Source organism: Grus americana, chromosome 4 (genome assembly GCF_028858705.1).
Source record: "Grus americana isolate bGruAme1 chromosome 4, bGruAme1.mat, whole genome shotgun sequence".
NCBI classification, from domain to species: domain Eukaryota; kingdom Metazoa; phylum Chordata; class Aves; order Gruiformes; family Gruidae; genus Grus; species Grus americana.
In genome coordinates, this window is record NC_072855.1 from 33682818 (window position 1) to 33703120 (window position 20303).

Sequence of the window (20303 nt, forward strand, 5' to 3'; positions counted from 1 at the left end):
AGGGAATGGGGGTTACGGTCAGTTCGTCACACGTTGTCTCTGCTGCTCCTTCCTCCTCAGGGGGAGGACTCCTCATACTCTTGCCCTGTGCCAGCGTGGGGTCCCCCCCATGGGAGACAGTCCTCCACCAACTTCTCCAATGTGAGTCCTTCCCATGGGCTGCAGTCTTCCACGAACTGCTCCGGTGTGGATCCCTCCCACAGAGTACAGTCCTTCAGGAACAGACTGCTGCAGCGTGGGTCCCCCACGGGGTCACAAGTCCTGCCAGCAGGTTTGCTCCAGCCTGGGCTCCTCTTTCCACAGGTCCTGCCAGGATCCTGCTCCAACATGGGCTTCCCACGGGCTCACAGCCTCCTTTGGGTATCCACCTGCTCTGGTGTGGGGTCCTCCATGGGCTGCAGGTGGATATCTGCTCCCCATCATCCTCCGTGGGCTGCAGGGGGACAGCCTGGCTCACCATGGTCTTCTTCAGGATCTGCAGGGGAATCTCTGCTCCGGTGCGTGGAGCACCTCCGGCCCCTCCTTCTGCACTGGCCTTGGTGTCTGCAAAGTTGTTTATCTTATATATTCTCACTCCTCTCTGGCTGCAGTTGCACAGGTTTTTTTTCCTTCTTAACTCTGTTATCCCCAAGGTGCTACCACCATGGCTGATGGGCTCGGCCTTGGCCAGCGGCGGGTCCGTCTTGGAGCTGGCTGGTATTGGCTCTGTCGGACATAGGGGAAGCTTCTGGCAGCTTCTCGCAGAGGCCACCCCTGTGGCCCCCTGCTACCAAAACCTTGCCACACAAACCCAATACACACCCCTTGCTCTAAGAATACATTGATGTAAAATCCCATAGGAAAATCTCAGGATGCTTCCAGTCTTTTTCGAAACTCCGGTGTCTATTATACCTTCTGATTATTACAAGAGAGAGAAGGAAAGGATGAAAAATAAAAAGGATGAATAATACCTTGAAAATACCTTTTAAGTCTTCTGGAATGTAAAAAAATCAATGTTTGATTACATTTCACAGGCAATACATACAGCAGACTGTTTGTTACTTCAGCTACATACTGATTTTTCTAGCTTCTGGCAATCAGAAATACTGTCTTGTGATACTTTTTCCTGTTGAGATTACACATAATATATAGGGACTACTCCAACATTGCCAGTTTACTGACATCACTAGGAGCTGTAATATGGATTAACTATTGGAACAACTAGCTGCAATCCCTATGGCAAGTGAAAGAAAATACACAAACCTCAGTAGTGTATCTACGTGTGTATGTGCTTGCACACCTAGACAGGGCAGTCGGTCAGAATGCAACTCACGCAGGCAGAAAAGGGGGAGATAGCTCATCCCAGAGAAGTGTGATTTGATGCAGAAAGAAGCAGTTCTAACTATGATGTTTACTTTAGTTTTAAGCAAACTGAAGGGAATCCTAGCAGTTAAGAATCTTTGATGTGGATTTTGAGCTTGCGTAGAGTATCAGTAAATCTATAGGAACGACTAGAATTAAATCAGTTTGGAAAGGTGTATGTAAGAACTTAAATGCTTTGTTTGCAGAAATGGTATACATCACTATGCACTATGGTTAAACAAAGATGTGGCTTCTTTGGAAAAGCTTACACATGCTTAGCTCTGCTCTCAATTTGGTTAAATTATACTTTCTGAGAAAACAGAAAGACCAGACCTGTGGCTCCAGATCAAATCTTTCCAGTACCCAAAGTCGTATGGACTTAGTTTATTCTTTAATATAAAATGGTTAATTTCTATATATGATGATTAAAAATGTCTTGGTCTTGCCTGCCTTCATTAGGTAATATACCGTAAAAGAGAGTTGAGGGAAAATCTGAGTAGAGTAGGAGTCTTTCTGCTGACTCTTGCTACCAAAGTCTGCTGAGGAAGATCCAGGCACAGAAATATCAGGAGGAATTTTGGGGTGCTTAGCATGAGAAATCTTGAGGATCAGACCTGATATGCTCGTATTCAAAGGAAAAGAAGTCACGGGCAGGAGTGTACTTCAGCTTAGAACTGAGGATGGAGGATCAAAGACAGAAACTGAAGTAAAATAAAAAATTATATAGCCATAACTGCTTAAAGGAAAAAAGATCCTCTTCATCCACCCCCTCAGCTTTGTTATCATTCATCTGTGACATAAAAGCACAGACTGCCAGTTAAAGGAAGCATCTCTGTAAAAGCAGGATGAGTAGAAATATGAACATTTTCTTTTCTGTAGAAAAGGAGGATTGAACCCAGTTCTAATATTAAAATAGCTAACCAGGAAATAAATATTTTACTTGGGTATTTGCTGAGAGGGGAGAAAAGACTCCTTTTTGGCGCTAGCACAGTTAGGAGAACTTGAAAGGTTAAATAGACATAAATTCCTGAGAGGTAAGAGTGTGATATGGGACTATAGAGAGTATAGCAATACGATGCTAGAATATTCTCAGCAGTGTTGTTATAGAGTATTTGCTGTGTTAACAATACCTTATACTATAAATTGATGTATCTTTTGCTGTATTTTACTAGGTATTTTAGTTTCTATTTGTGTTATATACTTCTACTGTGTATTCCTATTGCATATTTTAGTAAGATACATAATTCTGCCACAACAAAAGCAGATGCAATAAAGCTTGACTGATTGATGTTTCTTGTATATTTTAGACTGGCATTGGGAATCAGCCTGAATTTGCAATTTGGCAGTAAATGAATATTGATACAAGAACTATTCATGTAACACAAAGCTTGTTACTCTATATTCTAGTACTGTTTTCTTTACTTGTTTGGCTGGGTTTGAGGTGTCTCTTAACCCATCTAACTGGGAAAATAGGAGTAAAAATATTTTTACTTCTGAAAGTTGCAGGATGCAATGGTTCTGAATGATTAAAGATAGAACAAGCACGTGAACAGCTATTCTTTGGAAGCTAGATTTTTTACTGTTGCTGCTGTATGTCCTTTTAGCATGATACCCAATGTTACATGCAAATTCTACCTGACTATAGAAGGCAGAAAGTTTCTTGAAAATAAATGTTTCATTCTCTTTTACCATCTGTGAGAGAAAGGGATGGATTCCACTTCTTGGCTCAGTTTCTACAATATCAATGTGTGCTGGTTTTGGCTGGGATAGAGTTAATTTTCTTCATAGTAGCTATTATGGGGCTATGTTTTGGATTTGTGATGAAAGCAGTGTTTATAATTCAAGGACGTTTTTGTTACTGCTGAGCAGTGCTTACACAGAGCCAAGGCTTTTTCTGCGCCTCACACCACCCCACCAGTGAGTAGGCTGGGGGTGCACAAGGAGTTGGGAGGGGACACAGCCGGGACAGCTGACCCCAACTTACTAAAGGGATATTCCATACCATATGACATCATGCTCAGCATATATACTACAGGGAAATTTGGCAGGGGGATGTGGAATGGGGAGGAGGGCTGCTTGGGGACTGCCTGGGCATTAGTCGACTGGTGGTGAGCAATTGTTTTTATTTGCATCACTTGTCTTTCTTGGGTTTTATTTCTCTTTGTTATTTTCCTTTTCATTACAATTTGTTGTTGTTGTTATTATTATATTTCAATCATTAAACTGTTCTTATCTCAACCCACGAGTTGTCTCACTTCTACTCTTCCAACTCTATTCCCCCCATCCTGCTGGAGGGTGGGGAGTGAGCAAGCGGCTGTGTGGTGCTTAGTTGCAGGCTGGGGTTAAACCATAACACAAAGCAAGGATACCCTGAGGTGGAGGAAGAGAAGGATTGTTTCTTTCCCTAAAAAGAGGTGTATTTTTCCACTCTTAGCCTCCTCCTCAGAGAAGCTAGAAAATGTAAACTTCCCTAAAGCAGCACTGTTTGTTATGAGGAGATGGTGAGATGCCTAAGGAGATTTACTCTTAAGGGCAGGAGGGAGGAAAGCCCTGCTGAAACACTTCAGCAATAGGAAAGGTAGTAGCATCTCCTGAGTACATTTTAGGAAAATTATGAAAAAAAACCCCAATAATGATACTAACATTAATCTTAGAAGACCCTTTGAAAAAATGTTACAAGTTTCCCTCTTGGCTTACAGAATATTGTGTCTATGGCACTAGTCTGACACAATAAAAAGCTTCCTGACACCCTCGCAAGGGTTTCTCTGTTCTTTCTCTTTATCCATAACCCTCAGAACACCCTGTTGTTATTTATAAATTTCTTTGATGGGCACTGATGTGTATCCAGCGTACCAGATTTACATTCGATATACATCTCTGGAGCCCTTGATTATTTAAAAAGGAAATCAGAACTTTTTCCTTCTTCAAACACTGGGTTTTGAAATGTGTCTGGTTGGGAGGGACATAGGTCTTTCCTATTAATAGCATCTGTCTCCTTTGGAACTCCTCTGCTCCCCTTCTTTACTTGACCATGACAGACCTTTCATCAGTTGAGTGTTGAATCAGTAAAATGACTGAATTAGATAATACTCCATGATGTACCAGATTTCAAGTAATTAGGAAAAAAATAGATATGAGATTCAGATAGCACACTAACACTCCTTAAAAGCATGCTGGCTCACATACTAAAAGTCATTCTAACGCTGGTGTGCCCTCAGAGTGAGCAGTAACAGGCCTATGAATAAAATGAGGTTGATTAGCTGTTCCTGAAGAGCATCCAGTTATTGGTTCAGCTGATGTGGATAAGGCTAGCATACATTTCTAACAATTCTTCTTCATCAAAAGCATGGTAACTGTAGGAATATCACTGAATTGAATCAAATCTATTTCATTTCTCCCTCCTGAATTAGAAGTTCCTTAAGAAGTTTCAGGAGAAGTAATATTTATAAACAAAAAGAAAAGTTTGAAGAAGAGTGCTTTGAAGAAGAGTGAGGATCCCTAGAGCACTGCATCTAATTTTGGAGATCTCTAGAGCACTTCTAAGTTGTATATCTTGGCCATGTCTCAATTTCTTATGAGGGACAGCCCCACTTAGGTGCCAGTCTCACACCTTCTGCATGAAAATCAGACTTTGATGGGACACATGCCTTTGATGCCTTTATAGACAGTGTATTTCCCCCATATTTTCTCAATCTATATTACTGGACCAACAAAACATGGCATGTTCCCCAGCTGCATATTTAAACAGTTAAAGAGATAAAGATAATTTTATCATGCTTTATCTTTCTGAACAGTTAAGATTTTTCTCAAGGACCAAGAGGAGTAGCAAGAAAGGTTCACTAACCTTACGCAGATGTTTGCTTAAAAATGAAAGAAGAAAGATCTGATAATTGATGAAAGCATAGTCCAAAGGTCTGATAGTTGATGAAATCGTAGTCCATAGTCCATTTCTGGCACCTGAAATAGAAGGACTGGGAGACTGAATGGTGATGATGGTGGCCATAATATGTCAGAAGGTGACAAATCTTGATTTTCTTTGTTAGCCTCTGCCATGGCTGATAGCAAGAAGAGACTCCTAAACCAACTATTAAAATGAAAAGCTCATTCTTTGATTCTTATAAACTATTTGCTAGTTATGTTAAAAGGTGGAAATGCTAGATAATCTGAAGTACCATGCTTGTCTGATTAAAAAACCAAAACAAAACCCTGGTTGTAAATTTCCCTAAAGTATGATATGATATCATATCAAATACACACTCACCTAGTAAAATTTTTTTATTGGAGAAAAACAATCATTGGTAACTTCATGAATTTTAATGGGACAATTACACACTGATCAATAATGTTACATTTAATGATTTCTCTTTCACCAACACTTCAGTGTTGTCAGTTGACCTTTAATGGAGATTCAGTGATGCAAAACAGCTCTTCTGTAGAATTCGATGTAATGAGACCAGGCCTTCTAAAAGCTCAAATGACATCCTCAAGTTCAGCTAATGAAAAGTGATCCTGAATTATCTAGCATCATGCAAATATCAGAAGAGAGAATTTTCTTTACCTATAAAAACCCTAGCTGTTGTCTCTGATTGGCAGATTCCAATCAGTACTGGCCTTATTAATTGTCCTCAGGTTTTCTTGCTGCTAAACTGAGCCAAGAAAACATTTGAAACTTCAACAATGCCCTTGATTGTCATGGTAGGAATAATAGACCTGGAAGTTAGATGCTATCAAGATAGTGATTTACAAACTTGATTTTTCACAATGAAGTAAAGAAGCTAATGTGAACACTGATAAGGGTACGGGTGAGGATGTGGGTTGCATTGTAATGTTGTTTATCTAATTTATCCTGCAGGCTTTCTATTACCAAGTCAAGTTCTTTGCTGAGGTACAGACGGTTTATGTCACATTACAGGGACCATTAAACTGCAAAATTAATATATGCAGTATAGGATATCCTCCTCATGCAAGGTGAGCCCTATATGCCTATACACTGGAGTGGCCTCCAGCTCATTCCTCAATTCATGTTAACAGAGGAACTGGGTGAAGGCTAGGGTCATTTTGTATCATGTTGCCTCCTTCCTCTTGATTTTTGCTTCATGATTCAAGGTACAAAGGAGGCCAGGAATGCACAAGACTATCTCCCACTGACAGGCAGCAGCTCTGTCTGCAGAAATTGTTAGCAGATTTGTAGAGATCTGCAGAAAACGTCTCCAGAATATATGACAGGTTTCCAATATTGCAACTGAGTGACAGACACATGTCAGACTGCAGTGTTTTGAACTATATTTGAACTTTTAGATTATTCCCTCTGTCTTCCTTGGGATGTTAACAAAGGCTTTGATACATTGTAAAAAATGGCTTTGAGAAAGGAAAATGTTTGTACACTTAGGTCACAGCAACATTTTTGCCATCTAGGCTCCATTTAATCATAAAGGCTACATTAGAAAGTAGAAGCCGATCTGTAGATCAGGAAACAGTTTATGCTGGTGTAAACAGACTGTGTCACTCTGAACTAGCTTTCTTCTGGACCAGTAGACTGAGCATCTTCAGTGGTAGTAGTGCTTTAGATGCTTTCCTTGAGCTCCTCTTCTGCTTTGTCTTCATCATGGAGGAATCCAGTTTGAGAGGATTCTGTGATGCCATAATTATGGCAAGTTGGAGATGGGCAGAATTGTTTCAAAACTACTGACCCAAACTACAAAGCTGCTGTGAATGCACCTGGAGACTTCTAACATCGTCCTCTCCCTGTAACTCCAACTCCCACATGCAGTTGTATGGTCTGCAAAAGATTAATAAATCCTGTTATTTCCTGTTACAGTTTGTTCTCTTAAAACTTTGTGACATAGAGCTGTTGGTTCCCTCCTTGTGGTAAAACAGTATGCAAAACATTTGAGTTAAGCAAATTTTTAAAAGTTTAGGTCTGTATTTGTTGCGTTGTTACACTGATAGCAAACAGTAGATTTGGATTCATAAATAAGTATTTGTGAATAAGCCAAGAGCTTAATGACATTTGAAAGACTTTGAAAAACACATGAAATGGCAAGAATTGGTTAAGGTGAACATTTTTCAGACTACATGCGTGAAAACACTTTAACAAGGTAGCTCTCAAGGTTGAAGCTGAGACACCTAAGAATTTGCGTGACTGTGAATGAAATATTTCTGTGTTTTATCATCCTTTCGTATGCAAATAATGGATCTCCCTTCATAGCTTGCTTCCTTGGGCAATTGGAGAGCTAGGACATGGGTTTTATTCTTGATCTGCAAATGCGGGGAGATAACATAGGGAGTACTTTTGCCTCATTCTCTCCTGTGCTTCCATGCAAGAGACAGATGAAATCTCTGCAGTTATTCTCTCAGACCATGTCTGGTCATACATGAGGAAGTTGCTTGAAAAGTTGTTGAGAATTAGGCCCATTATCAATACAAATGTATATAAATATATGCAGGAACTGATGTTACAAAAAAATTGACAAAACAGGTGGTGCCCAAAAATATACAGTTATGTCCAAGAAAGCAGAGTGCAAGACAGCATTTAAATGAAGCTAAAATACCATAGTGAGCCTACAGGAAGCGTAATCCCCTCAACCATAGACATTTGTGTTATTCTGTAAAATGCAGAGGACTTTGACAGCATTCCCAGAATGCAGCAGATCTGCAGTGTGTCTTAGTTGTAATAACAACAATTTAGCACCTACAATCAGGCTTTCATAATGCACTGTCTACTTCAGAGCAAGATTAACATGCATCTAAGAACATAAGAAAAGTAGATATGATCCCATTCACTTCTAGAATAACTACAGAACAGTCAAATTCAAATCTCAGCCAACACACCTATGGACATTAAACGTTGGTGTTAAATATTGTTCCTTTTGGCAGAATAAAAAGTATGAAATATTTTCTTAAAAGATGCAAGGACTTAGAGATTTGAACCAAGCGTATTTGCAATAAAATGTTTACTAGCTATGATTCTGCATGTATTTTACTTGGCAACTAAATGAGAGGGTGGTGCATGGGCTGTTGAATGAGTGTATACATTATATAATGAGAAAATTTTATGCAAATTAAACTTTCTCTCTGTTTTCTTCTTAAAATGAAAAAAAAAGTAGAAAAATATTTTCTTACCTTCGGGATAAATGATACTCCACAACTTGATATCCCATTATTGTAATTGTTATTATGCATAGTGTTTCATTAACATTGCTTTTGCTATAGCACACACATCTAAAGAAAATACTTGTACTCAGTATTATCAAGGCAGCATCAAGATTACTCATCAGGTTTGTTCGTGTATGGTAAATGATGTGCTCTTCTAACTTGGCTCAAGTCACTAATCACGACTCTCATTTTCTCTCAGCTTTAGGAGCATTTCATTTCATAGTGAAAAAATAAGAACAAAACCCCTCTAATTATGTCCTGGCTGATGCTAACAGGTGGATGGGAACATTGGTGACTTCTCTTATTTTAAAAAATGTCTTCACTCAAACTACTAGGCATGTGGGAGGCTGTTGTCAAAAGAACCAGGAATGCCCCAGTGAGGTCCTAAGCACCAGTCAGTAGAGCCTACAGTGGCACATAAATAAGCAACCAGTCAAGGTAGGCCAACACACATCAGCTGAGCATCCACAGTGGACAAAACACTGTGTGCTTTGTACTGTGCTTATCTGATGTGAAATCTTTGTGGCACTCTACCTCTGATGGCAACGGTAATACATGAGCCTGCTGAAATCTTTTGCAACAGTGAGGTTTTTAGAAGGTTTATGGGTAAACCATACAAAATCATGCAGGCTGGTTTCCCACCATCGTGAATTTGTATATGGTGAAAGGATACTGAAGCTCAGAAACAATATTCTGGAATCTGAGAGAGTGGTATAAATAGAAAGAATGTGTAGCAATGAGATTTTCTGTAAAAGCAAAGATTGTTACCCAAGCTGACAGCTGTAAACTAATATTAAGCATATTTTGCTGGAAATATTTTAACATTTCCAGTTCTAGGAACACAGTACTACAGAGCATAGCCTTAGTTTGAATTTACATTGTCTTTTGCTATTTTTATAGAATACTATAATGTATATTATTTGGGACAGATAGCTAGCGGCTATTGTATTTTTGTATACTTATTATGCTTTTGGCCTAACAGATAGATATTGATATCATACATCCTAGTACTCTGTGGGGAGTTAAAGTGATTTCGCTCAGAAACCACAGAATCTTATAATAGTAAGTCTTCGCTTGGTTCTGAAGAAGAATTTTCTTTTTCTTGGGTTATGGTTAGTGACTCAAACCAACTTAGAATGGTGCTGCAAAAGAAGAGATCAAATTGCTCAACATAATTTCTTTCAAAATCCTACTTAGTAAAGAGTCATATGTCCTTACGTTCCTGTTGGCTTGGGAAAGAAACTGATACTGTGCAGGCCTTTACTTGATCTGGCTCTGTGTGCGTGAATAAAATTGGTTTATTTGGATTTATTCTTTCCTGGTGTTTCTAATGCTAACTCCCATCCTGCTATCATAGCTAGCTTTGATCTTTGGAGACACATTACTCAATTATATCAGAAATTCCTCAAAGCTGTGAAACTAATCCCTGCCAGAGGACAGTGGGCTGTAATTGTAGTCGTCCTTCAGGAAGTATTACTGCCAATGTTTCAGTTTTCTTATTGTTGTTTATTATTAAAATAATACCCACCCATTTACAGACAGACTGGCTACAAATTCTGTGGCTTGGCCTGCCTTCCAAAGTGGTTTTTGACTTTGCCATGTCACTGAATGCCAGGGGAAAGTATTACGCCTCTAAAATCCTATCCTATTGTATTTTGACTGTATTAAAGTGAAGGATTTGTGAACTATTTGAATATTGCTGATGGAAACAGCCACTTTCTAGTTTGTTATTCATTTAGACACAGTCCAAATAATTTCATCTTGGGCCTGTGGTTATGCGTTTCCTGGATGATGTAGTTAACAAGGTTATAATTTATTATTATTTTTTTAATCAAATCAAACTCCTTCAGGATAAATACTCTTTCCATTTAATATGATGGAAAAGAAAACCCATGCCTATTCTGGTAAGCCCAAACAACCGCTCCAAGCCCCATAGAGGAAGTCATTCTACCATTACAGGAGTCCCACTATGGAGCATGCTGTGACAGTCATGGAACAGATGTGCTAAGTAGAAGAATCAGCCCCAGGGATTCCCAGTCTTTCCAACTTCTACCCCTGCTTTGCAGGATAGAGAGACTTGTTTGATGACAATGACTGTAGCAAGGATAATTAAGAGGTCAGCTGATCTCCCATACTGAAAAACCTGTCTTGGATTGGCTCAGAAAAGCTGTCATGGCCCTTATAAAGGCCATATTGGGAAGCTATGAGTAGGGAGGCAAGCTGTATTTTGGGGGTATGTCAGAGTCTCTTGGAGTCTACATTAAGTGCAAGTATTGTAGGGGAATGGAGGCATCTACAGACTTTATTATGCCTAGGTGGTTTTTGTTATTGTTTTGGGGTTTTTTTAGCGGTGTTTTTTGTGTTGTGTTTGTTTGTGGTTTTTTTCTTGGGGAGAGGGACATGACACGGGTTTGTTTGCTGTTGTTTGGCATTCTCTCTGATATCCTGAGAGGAGTTCCTGAATTCACTGTAGCCAAATTTGGTGTTTAGTTAGGTCCTTAATTCTGGATGTTGAAGATTTTTGACTATTAGATAGGCAGCTCCTGCCAGGTACCCATCAGCAAATTTCTTCATAAAGTACATGTAAGGCATAATTAAAATCTTGTCAAATTATTTTCTTTCTGTGTAACCCACAAGAGTAATTGAACAGCTAAAAATGATGACTAGAAAGTACTGCTACCATGTAGGAGGCACATGCCCAGCTTTTAGATACTGAGTTCTTTACAGTAGGAAAAGGAACCTGGCAGTTCCCTGACCACACTAGCAGTGATTTTCTTACTCTCTGACTGCTTTGCTCTTTAGTCTTTTACAGAAGGCAGAAAAGCCTCAGGGAGAACAATCATGAGGAAACCATTTGCTAGCTAGATGACACTACTGATTAGTTCAAGCCACCTTTTGCTTTTTTTAATGAGGCAGGTAGTTAACTCAGGGTGAAGACTCACAGCTGTATGAAGAATTTATTTTTTTTCTAGTTCAGCATCAAATATGCAACTATTTCTGAGGATCCACAACATCTAATTTTTTGTGGAACTCTGACATGGAAAATAGGTATACTTAAAACAGGTCTGGGAATTGCAGAATTTCTCTGAAATTGTCTTCAAAGTATATTCCTCTGAAAATGGAGTAGGAATTAGTCCTTTTATGCAAGTGACAGCAGACTCTCACTAGCTACAGCACTCAGTCATGGCTGTAGCTATTTGCCTCGCCATCCCAAAGGAACTCCCAGTCAGCTGGCTGCTGTCAGCTCTTAGCTTCTTTGAAGCTGTGCTAATTTGTGTTAGGTTTTAATATTTACTATGTCTGAGTGAGAAAGGGAACACCTGACTATATCCCAGTAAATCCAAGTAGTCACATGGAATACAAAACTTTATGCTCTAATTCCTATTTCTGAGGCTGCTTATACATTTTATATTCTATAGTTGCTAGATAAAGATACAGTACATAATTAGTCCTTGATATAGGGCCAGAACCCAGGTCTCTGTCCAAATTTCTAAAGCATTGGGGTAAAATGTATATTTTATGGTCTACCTTAATGAAGTTTGAAGTCTCTTCTGCAAAAAAGTCCTACTTTTACAGGAAGTCTGTGTCTCAGTTCCCAAATGGCTGCAGTTCACAGCAGCTAGTTGACAGATATCCTGGGAAGGGAAAGGTGGGATTGAATCTCACTAGAGATTCAATTCAAGAGAACACTGGATCTGGAGGTTTTCACATTTTGGATGAGGGCTGTAAACAGCACTTCCCCTCTCTACCATCATTTTTGTATGTCTATTCTAGTTGTCACATATTCTGTAATTTAAGGACAGTGATTCAGTCTAAATTTATTACATTTCTCACAAGTTTCCCTGTTGACTTTTAATTACGTATGACAAGACTTAAAGAATTAAAGAAGGGATAGATTACAAAAAGATTTGTTTACAAGGAAGGAACACTGAGTATTTTTTGAGAAATAGTTTATTTGTATATGAGTTATTTGTACATCCTTGATTTTGATCTTCCTCAAGTATTGCATTATGCATTTTATGCCTTTGAGTGTAGGGTGCTGGGAACAGCTCTATGTATGTGTATGAATACATGTTCAGATGAAAATCATACTCTGTAGAAACCAAGATGGTAAAAACTTATAAAACATCTCTGATTCTGAGTGGATGACAACAGCTGTTTGATAGTGCAAACCAGAAGTTCACAAGTGGTAACGGCAGGAGATAAAAATACAGGTTGTTTAGATACATATAGAAAAGTAAAGTATAGCAAGAAAGACATTTGTGTTTGATAGAATACTTTTTGGTTTTGCTATCTGTAATTCACATTGCTTCAGTCATTTTTAGATCTCAAAAAATGTATTTGAGTCTTCAAACTGTATAGTAAGTAGCACAAACCATTCGTTACACTTCTCTAAAAAAAATGGAAATAACTAGTAACAAAAATAAGTTCCAAGTGTTTATTTTTGTAAAGTATATGGTTAAAATATTATTCTTTACTTTGGGGATGTTTTGCCCCCATGATAATTTCACTGATCAGACAATGTGTCCCACTGATATTTGCTATTGTTTTGGTAATAATACTTATCGGAGTGTTGCCAAAGCTGTGGCTGTGTAAGCATTTCCTAGGAAATGACATGAGGGAGGCTTTTGGTTGGGTTTTGGTCTGTAAAACTCATAAGGCTCATAAATCAGAAGCGCAGCGTTCTTTTCATACTATTGTGGAACCAACAGTGACCCAGTGAAATTCAAGAACCTCTCCAAGGGGAAGAGTTACCCTTTTAATCTCTTACACATGTTAATTCAAGCTTGGAAAAAAACTCACACTAATATTTTTAGATTGCAAGCAAGAAAAGAGCTACCTAACTATCTATTGTCATTCAGTGACTGCACAATCCAAACACAATTCACTTTTGGGGCAAGTACCTGTTCCTACAAAATCATCAAGGGTATGGACAGCCCTTGGGCTGTCATTAGCTGTTTCCTTGGTCACATTAACGAACTACAGTGATCTGTCCTTCAGTAGCAGCAAGCATTAACCACAGTACCATCCAGATTTATGTCTGAAGCCTACTGTCTCTGTCTGGACTGGATGATTATTACATTGCTAATGCAAATAACCAGATGTAGTGGACGATGTAACACCTAAAACTTGGCCTGCTGGCAAGATAATATTACAACAAGATAATATTAAAAAAGAAGACTTATTTTTGAAGCTGTTAAGATGAGACTTCTCTAGGTATGAAGTGATCATGCTTCTGTGATGATTGTCATTAAAAATCACCATAACTGGAGACATTGAGAAGAATAACCTGACTGTTGGAAATACCAGTATTTAGGAAGGCATGGAAGTTTGTCCATGTTTTGTAAGTGAAACATGATAAATATATATGGGTGATTACTTTAACTCATCGGTTTTGGATCAAATTCAGAAAAAAAAATTTGAAAGTCATATAGTTGTTGGTAGTATTCTTAAGCCAATAACTAAAATAAAATACCCTTAGAGGACTTTGATCTGTAGAGGGCAATGTAAATCATAAGAATTTGCATTTTTTTTAGTGTAGGATTCTATGTATATGCTTGAATAAAAGTATGCATAAAGCAATAAATATATGTATATAAAATAATAGCAAGAAAATTATAGATTTTTATAATGGATATTCCATTAACCTAGATTATGGTAGATTATGGTAGGAAATAATTATGTTATAAATTATGTTTTAAAAAAACCAAACCAGGATTCCATCCCCTAATATGCCATGATATGTTTCTATCCATTTTTGAATGAAAAACATTTTCAGAATGAGACTATTTGTGAGACCATAACCAAAATTAAATCTAAATACAACTTTTTCAAATAATTTCTGATCAAAACCCCCAGTATTAAGCGTGCTTCTCTTTGGATCTGGAAAATAAAAAGGGATGTTTCATTATTTTATTATGTACTTGTTAGTTGTCAAAATAGGGGCATCATGCTATCTATTTCAGGCCTGGTATAGATGTGTAAATAGAAGCAGTTAACATTAGTCCCACTAGAAAAGATAAAGTACCTGTACAGGTTTTCACCCTGAAAACTGTGGTACTGTCAATTTTTATTCTACAAAGCTGTCCAAATTCTAAAAATTGGTTTTGAGCCATCTGATCACTTTTCAGAAGCTATGAACTAATCCTTGAAAAAGCTCCATGCTATATTTCACTTCAGGTACCTAACCTTTGTGCTAAGGAGAGCTTCAAAATACCCGTTCAGTTGTTCAACGTGATGTAGAGAACCACAGGTAGAATAGAGCAGCATGAATATTATGTCTGTCCTACACAAAATATTGCCATATATAAAGACAGTGTCTCTGCATGTCTCCTGTTTTATTTTGGATTAGCAATAAACTTCTAAGTGGATAAAGAGAGAAAGATGAAAGAAGGATTGGAAAAGAGGAGTACAAGGCAAAGGCTATCGGTGCAGCCTAATTGTCAGAACATCTAGCTGTGGGTTTAGGTCTAATTACAAATCAAGTGGAATAGGTGATAGGGTTTATTACCTATCAATGAGTGCTATCGTAATTAGAATCTTATTTAGATATTAAAAATATGTTTCTAGCTCTATTTTTTTCCTGAAAAAAGGATGTTCTGGTCTAGCAAACTAATCCTGGGAGAGAGCTCAGGCTTGAAAATCATGAGCAGATATAATTATTACATCTGGGTGATGGAGTAATTTCTTTGGAATCTTTGCTTCCCAATGGTGGTTTGTAATTCAGCTTGCTGAATGCTTTGAATACTGCTGCTGGTACCTAATTTTCTAGGTGTTTAAAAATTGAACACGGCAGTGCTAGTGTCTCTTTATAGATTTATTCCTATATGCTCCTAAGAAGGGGTGCCATTCCACGTTAACTAAACTCCAGTTATATTTGAAAGAAATGTCTGACTTGTGCCTATACTTCTATTTTTTCCTTCAAAAGCAGATTAGTTTTATGATTGCCGGTTAGAATTTGTCTCTCTATGTATTTTTAAGATTGGCTTCAAGTTTTTTACTGAAGCCACAGTTAAGTGCATGTTTCAAGATCAGACATTAGGCATGCAATCTACATATGTTAATGACTCACTTTGCAATTTGAATGACTTCTCAGTTTCTGAACAATTCCTGTCTCTAACCCATATCTCTAAATGTTTTTTAACTGATCTAGCTTAGAACTTTTCATTTATAGACTTTCAGTTTTTCATTGTGGGGGAAGCAGAACAAATTACATTGGTAGTTTTTCCTGGAAATATACTATCATCTCCCCAGATTAGGGGACTGTAATTTATTTGCACTTTCAGCTATTTCTTTCCTTGTCTGCTAGATACTTTCATGACTGATAAAAAGACTTGGCAACTAATCTAATTCAATATAAAAACATGGAGAAATTCAAGGATATGAGACATTCTCTGACCAACTGAGAAACTTGAGGGTGGAAGGACTGACTGAAATCTTGATCCATAAATACAAAACCCCCACAGAACGTACTTTTGAGTTACTTGCAATGAGAAAAGAATCTGGGCCATAGAATTACGAATGTTCAGATTTTTCTGTTTATTTGTTTATTCTCCTTTCCTAGTGTTTGACTGTTTTCTGGGTAGTGTCCCCTTCCTACAGCTGAGAGACTGGTTTTCTGTGTCAAAAGTCACATGCCTACATAAAGTTTCTCTGTATAGAGTTTTCTTGGTTTATTTAATTTACTGCATTAATTTACTGCATGGACTTTGCTTATGAAGAAGAGGATATCTTCAAACAAAAGTTTCTTCAGCTGCAGCATATTTTGTTTGGCACAGCTAAAGACTGTATTGCAGCATTATCATGGTATCTCACCATTACATTATCATTTCATTTTGAGCAGAGCCTGGTTTGGAGAGGTTACAAATGTATTTCATTACCACTAAAGCTCCTTTATATTTTTTGAATTGAGAGAGCTTTCAGGGCAAAGAGCAGTAGGTCTTTTGTGCCATAGCAAACAATTATCAGGAAATCTTAAATGGTGTAGTTCTTGTAGTGGTCTTAAAGACAGGATAAAGCACACATTAAGCAGTGGTGGCCGATTTCTTGATCTTGCTTTAAGCTGAATTATGTCCAGTAAAAAGAACTAAGGAAAAGAGCTAAGGGCTATCTTTTTTGTCTATTTTTTTTCTTTTATAAAGGTAAAACTATGCAAACAATCTTCTAAGAAGAGGGAGATCAGGTATTGTCCACGCTATTGTAAGTTTTTTTTAGTGAAAGTAAAGACAGTGGAAGAATTAATTTCTGTGTGTATCTTGTTTGATTCTGTGAAAGCCTGGCCAAAAAAAGACGACTCTTTTTTCTTACGGGCCACTATACAAGAATATGTATTTGAACTAGACTGTTTGGACTGAAATATCTACATGGCTACTCATGATATTTTGTCTGATTAATCAGGCAGTTAGTGATTCATAGTCTTCTAAAGCTAAACCTACATGGAAAGTTTTATGATACTAAGTTTAAGTCTTTCCTTTCTCATTCTCAGTACAGTGTCTAGTTTTTTTTTTATTGCCTCTCGATATTTTTCTTTCTTCACCTAAACTTACTCTAAAATCCATACAATTTCTATAGCATGATAAGAAGCTGGGCTTATTATTTTCTTGCTATTATCCTTCACTGTAAAGATGGAGGAAAACAGCAGGAAAAAGATCAGCAGTATAGATAGAAGTCCTAAAAACTGCGCCATGATCATTCATTTTCTTGGAAGGAGGCACAGAACCTATTAGGCCATCTTGCTAAACTGATGAGAAAACCAAAGCTTGAAGATGAAAGAAAAATTGTACAAGATATTAAAAAGATACAGCCTTCTGAATCAAAAAGAAACAAGAAGTTGCTGAAGTAGAAAATAGAACTTCTAAAAATGAAAGGAAAAATTTATTAACACGATAGGGAGATGTAACTAAAAGGGAAATTAATTCTAGGGAAGATGCCAGTAACACACACAACTTCATGAGAAGAATAAGTAATCCTATAGAACATAATGATTCACTGGAACAAGTGACCAGTAAATTAGAAAAAAGCATAAAGCCGATAAGTCTAGGAACAGATGGGAGATAGCCAGAAAACCTAAAGAAAACTGCGTATCTGACATAATCATTCATATTTAAAATGTGCAGGATCTAGGGGTGGTGGGAACAGACAATGGACAAACTATCTTAGTACTGTAAGGATTCCTGAGCACTTAGGGAAGATTCAAAATGCCAGAATGGATAGGTTTTTGCCAGGAAATTATGAATTAAATGAGAACCTATTTTTGTTATAACTCTCTTTCTAGGAACATGGGTTCCGGCTTCTGGATTTCTAACAACGTTGTCCGTATTTTGCATAAATATGGGTGATAATGCCTGGGAAATGGAATAGTTGATTTAATTCAGCTGTAGTACTGATGGTTAACCTAACAGCATGAGCATTTTGTGATGTATAAGGCTTTCTATTTAGGAGTAATTACAAAGCTATCAATAGCTTCAACTACTAAGCTTTCAATATATTAGATAATAATGGACCAATTTGTCAAAACCTGTAACTTATCCTGTGTAAATCTCAATTATTTTAATAATATACACAGCTTTGCATCCTCTCTGCCCTCCTCCCTTTTAGTCCGCTGTAATTAAAATGAACCTACTCTAAAAGAATAGATACCAGAAACTTCAGAGTGTGGGACATGGGTATTTTGTTCATGAGGTTCTCCCCATTTACACTAACTATAGGATGTTTCCTGCTGAGAGAAAAGTGGAGCTCTGTTTAACAAAATACTTGCTGAAGCTCTGCTCACTCATATTGCAACCAAAGGGAATGGAAGTAAAAACTTTCTAGCACTCTACAGAGCAGGGTCTTACTGTCCAATAACTTTATAGTATCTAATTGCTTTTCTATATCAAATCTGATTGGATCTGGCATTTAGCTCTTCATATGGTGACTGAATGTTTGGTCCTGTGGATTGAAATAAATAATGTAGGAATTCCTTGGACTAACAAAATATTTAGCAATTTATGTTTAATTAAGCAGGTATAGGTCCATAAAACAAATACATAATACATGACATGCCTTTAATTTTTCTTAATACGGGCCTTTAAAAATAGCCTTATCTCTTACAGTACTAATATAACCTGCCAGCACTTTTAGGTCGCAAATCTTCACATCTCCATCTTATGTGACTTACAATATAGTATCTCTGCTGATTATTAGCCATGTCAATGTGCTGAACAGATTTTTAATTATTTGAAATTAGTCTGAATTAAGCATATTCTAAAATTTGCATCAAGGTGGCAGAGGGGAAACTTTAGAGATGGAATAAAATAACAGAACTGTACAAATCAAATTCAGAACTACTAAACGCAATAAAAAAGTTCTTTCCACATGAGTAATGAATGCATGGTCTGCAGTATTTTTGCTGTACTTCTGTACCATGCGATAGAAAATAAGCAGAGTCTAGAGTAAAACAAATAATTTTAGGATGTATTAAAAGAGTTTGGAAATATTGTGATGTTTAAAAGCGAGTCAGTGCATTTCATCTATATTGATTGGTGTTCAAATTATTGTCACAGTGTCACAACTGATTCATGTCTAATGGCATTTCCATTTTGAAATCTTCATTTCTTAAAAAAAGTGTCTAGACCTTTCTGCCTGCAAATAATTCACAATTATTTCCACACATGTCCTGCATATAGAAGAACAATGAATAGATTTTCCATTTGCACACTGTTACATCATTTAACCTATGTCTCCACAGCACTTTGTTCCATTGTCTCTAAAAATTGTTCACAAAAATTCTGGAGTGTTTTAGGTAATGCCACAATTGGTTTAATTGTATTTTAAAGAAAATGAGAGTTTAAAGATTCAAGTAATCTACTTTTGCCTGATTTTGAATAAAATCTGTTTATGGAAGAGTTGCAAAAAAACTCCCAAACAAACAAAAAAAACCCCAAACAATTATTTCTTTATGGCAATAATTAAATTCCCAAACCTAAAGAGTGGTTAAATATAAATAATGAAGAATGTATGGCCAGGGCTAGTCAGAGAAGCAACCAGACAATCACTGACCAAAAATTAGTGTGGAATAGATACAAACACTTAACAGTATTTGAAAATTCCACATGGAAATATTTGAAGCTTTCACATATTTTAGCCTTTATAGTTTCATAGCTTTTCCATTCCCAATAGAGATTGTGTGGAACATCTGTTGTCTTCGGTGGAAACTGTGGGCATGAATACTAGAACAAACATTTTCCCTTGTCATAATGAGAAGTGAGTGTATTAATCTTTTTGAAATATAATACTTTTATTGAGAAGCAGAATATAAATCTGTTAAGTTTCCTAGAATTTATTATCTGTAAATATATCATATTTTAAAGGTTGTTTTTTGAACATCCATCCTAATTTACATTCCCTTCCCCTAGTCTACCCTTAAAGCAAATGGCAGTCATTCCACTGCCATGACCCAACTTTTTAAAATTATCAGGTAAATCAAAGCTTCCTTAGGTCATACTTGCCAAAGAAGCTAATTGTCTCTTTGAAAGGAATGTTTGAAATATCTTTTTCTTTCCCCTCTCTTAGTTTTAACAGAGGTTTCCCAAAATGAGGGCTCTTAAAGCTATTGTAACTGCCTGATTAGTAGTTGAACTGAGATTTCTAGCTCTTTCTCTGTATTTAGGAATAAAGGGTAGTTCTACTAACTTGAAGGGTTGTTTTTTTTTTTTTTTGTAGCACAACTTTTGGCATCCAGAGGTTGCCACAGAAAGAAAAGTAGGAAAAGCATTTGTGCTTTCCTCTATCTGCCTTTCTCCTCCTCCCAGATAGTGTCTGCCTCC

General features: G+C 37.2%; 1 long non-coding RNA gene across 1 annotated transcript in view; it reads right to left on the minus strand.

Annotated features, from left to right (window-relative positions):
• Nucleotides 1-5757: 5757 nt before the first annotated feature.
• LOC129206436 (uncharacterized) overlaps nucleotides 5758-20303 on the minus strand; it is a 97362-nt gene continuing 82816 nt past the window's right edge. The window contains exon 3 of the long non-coding RNA XR_008577137.1: nucleotides 5758-7120. This is a non-coding gene — a long non-coding RNA (uncharacterized LOC129206436). The remainder of the gene's footprint in view (nucleotides 7121-20303) is intronic.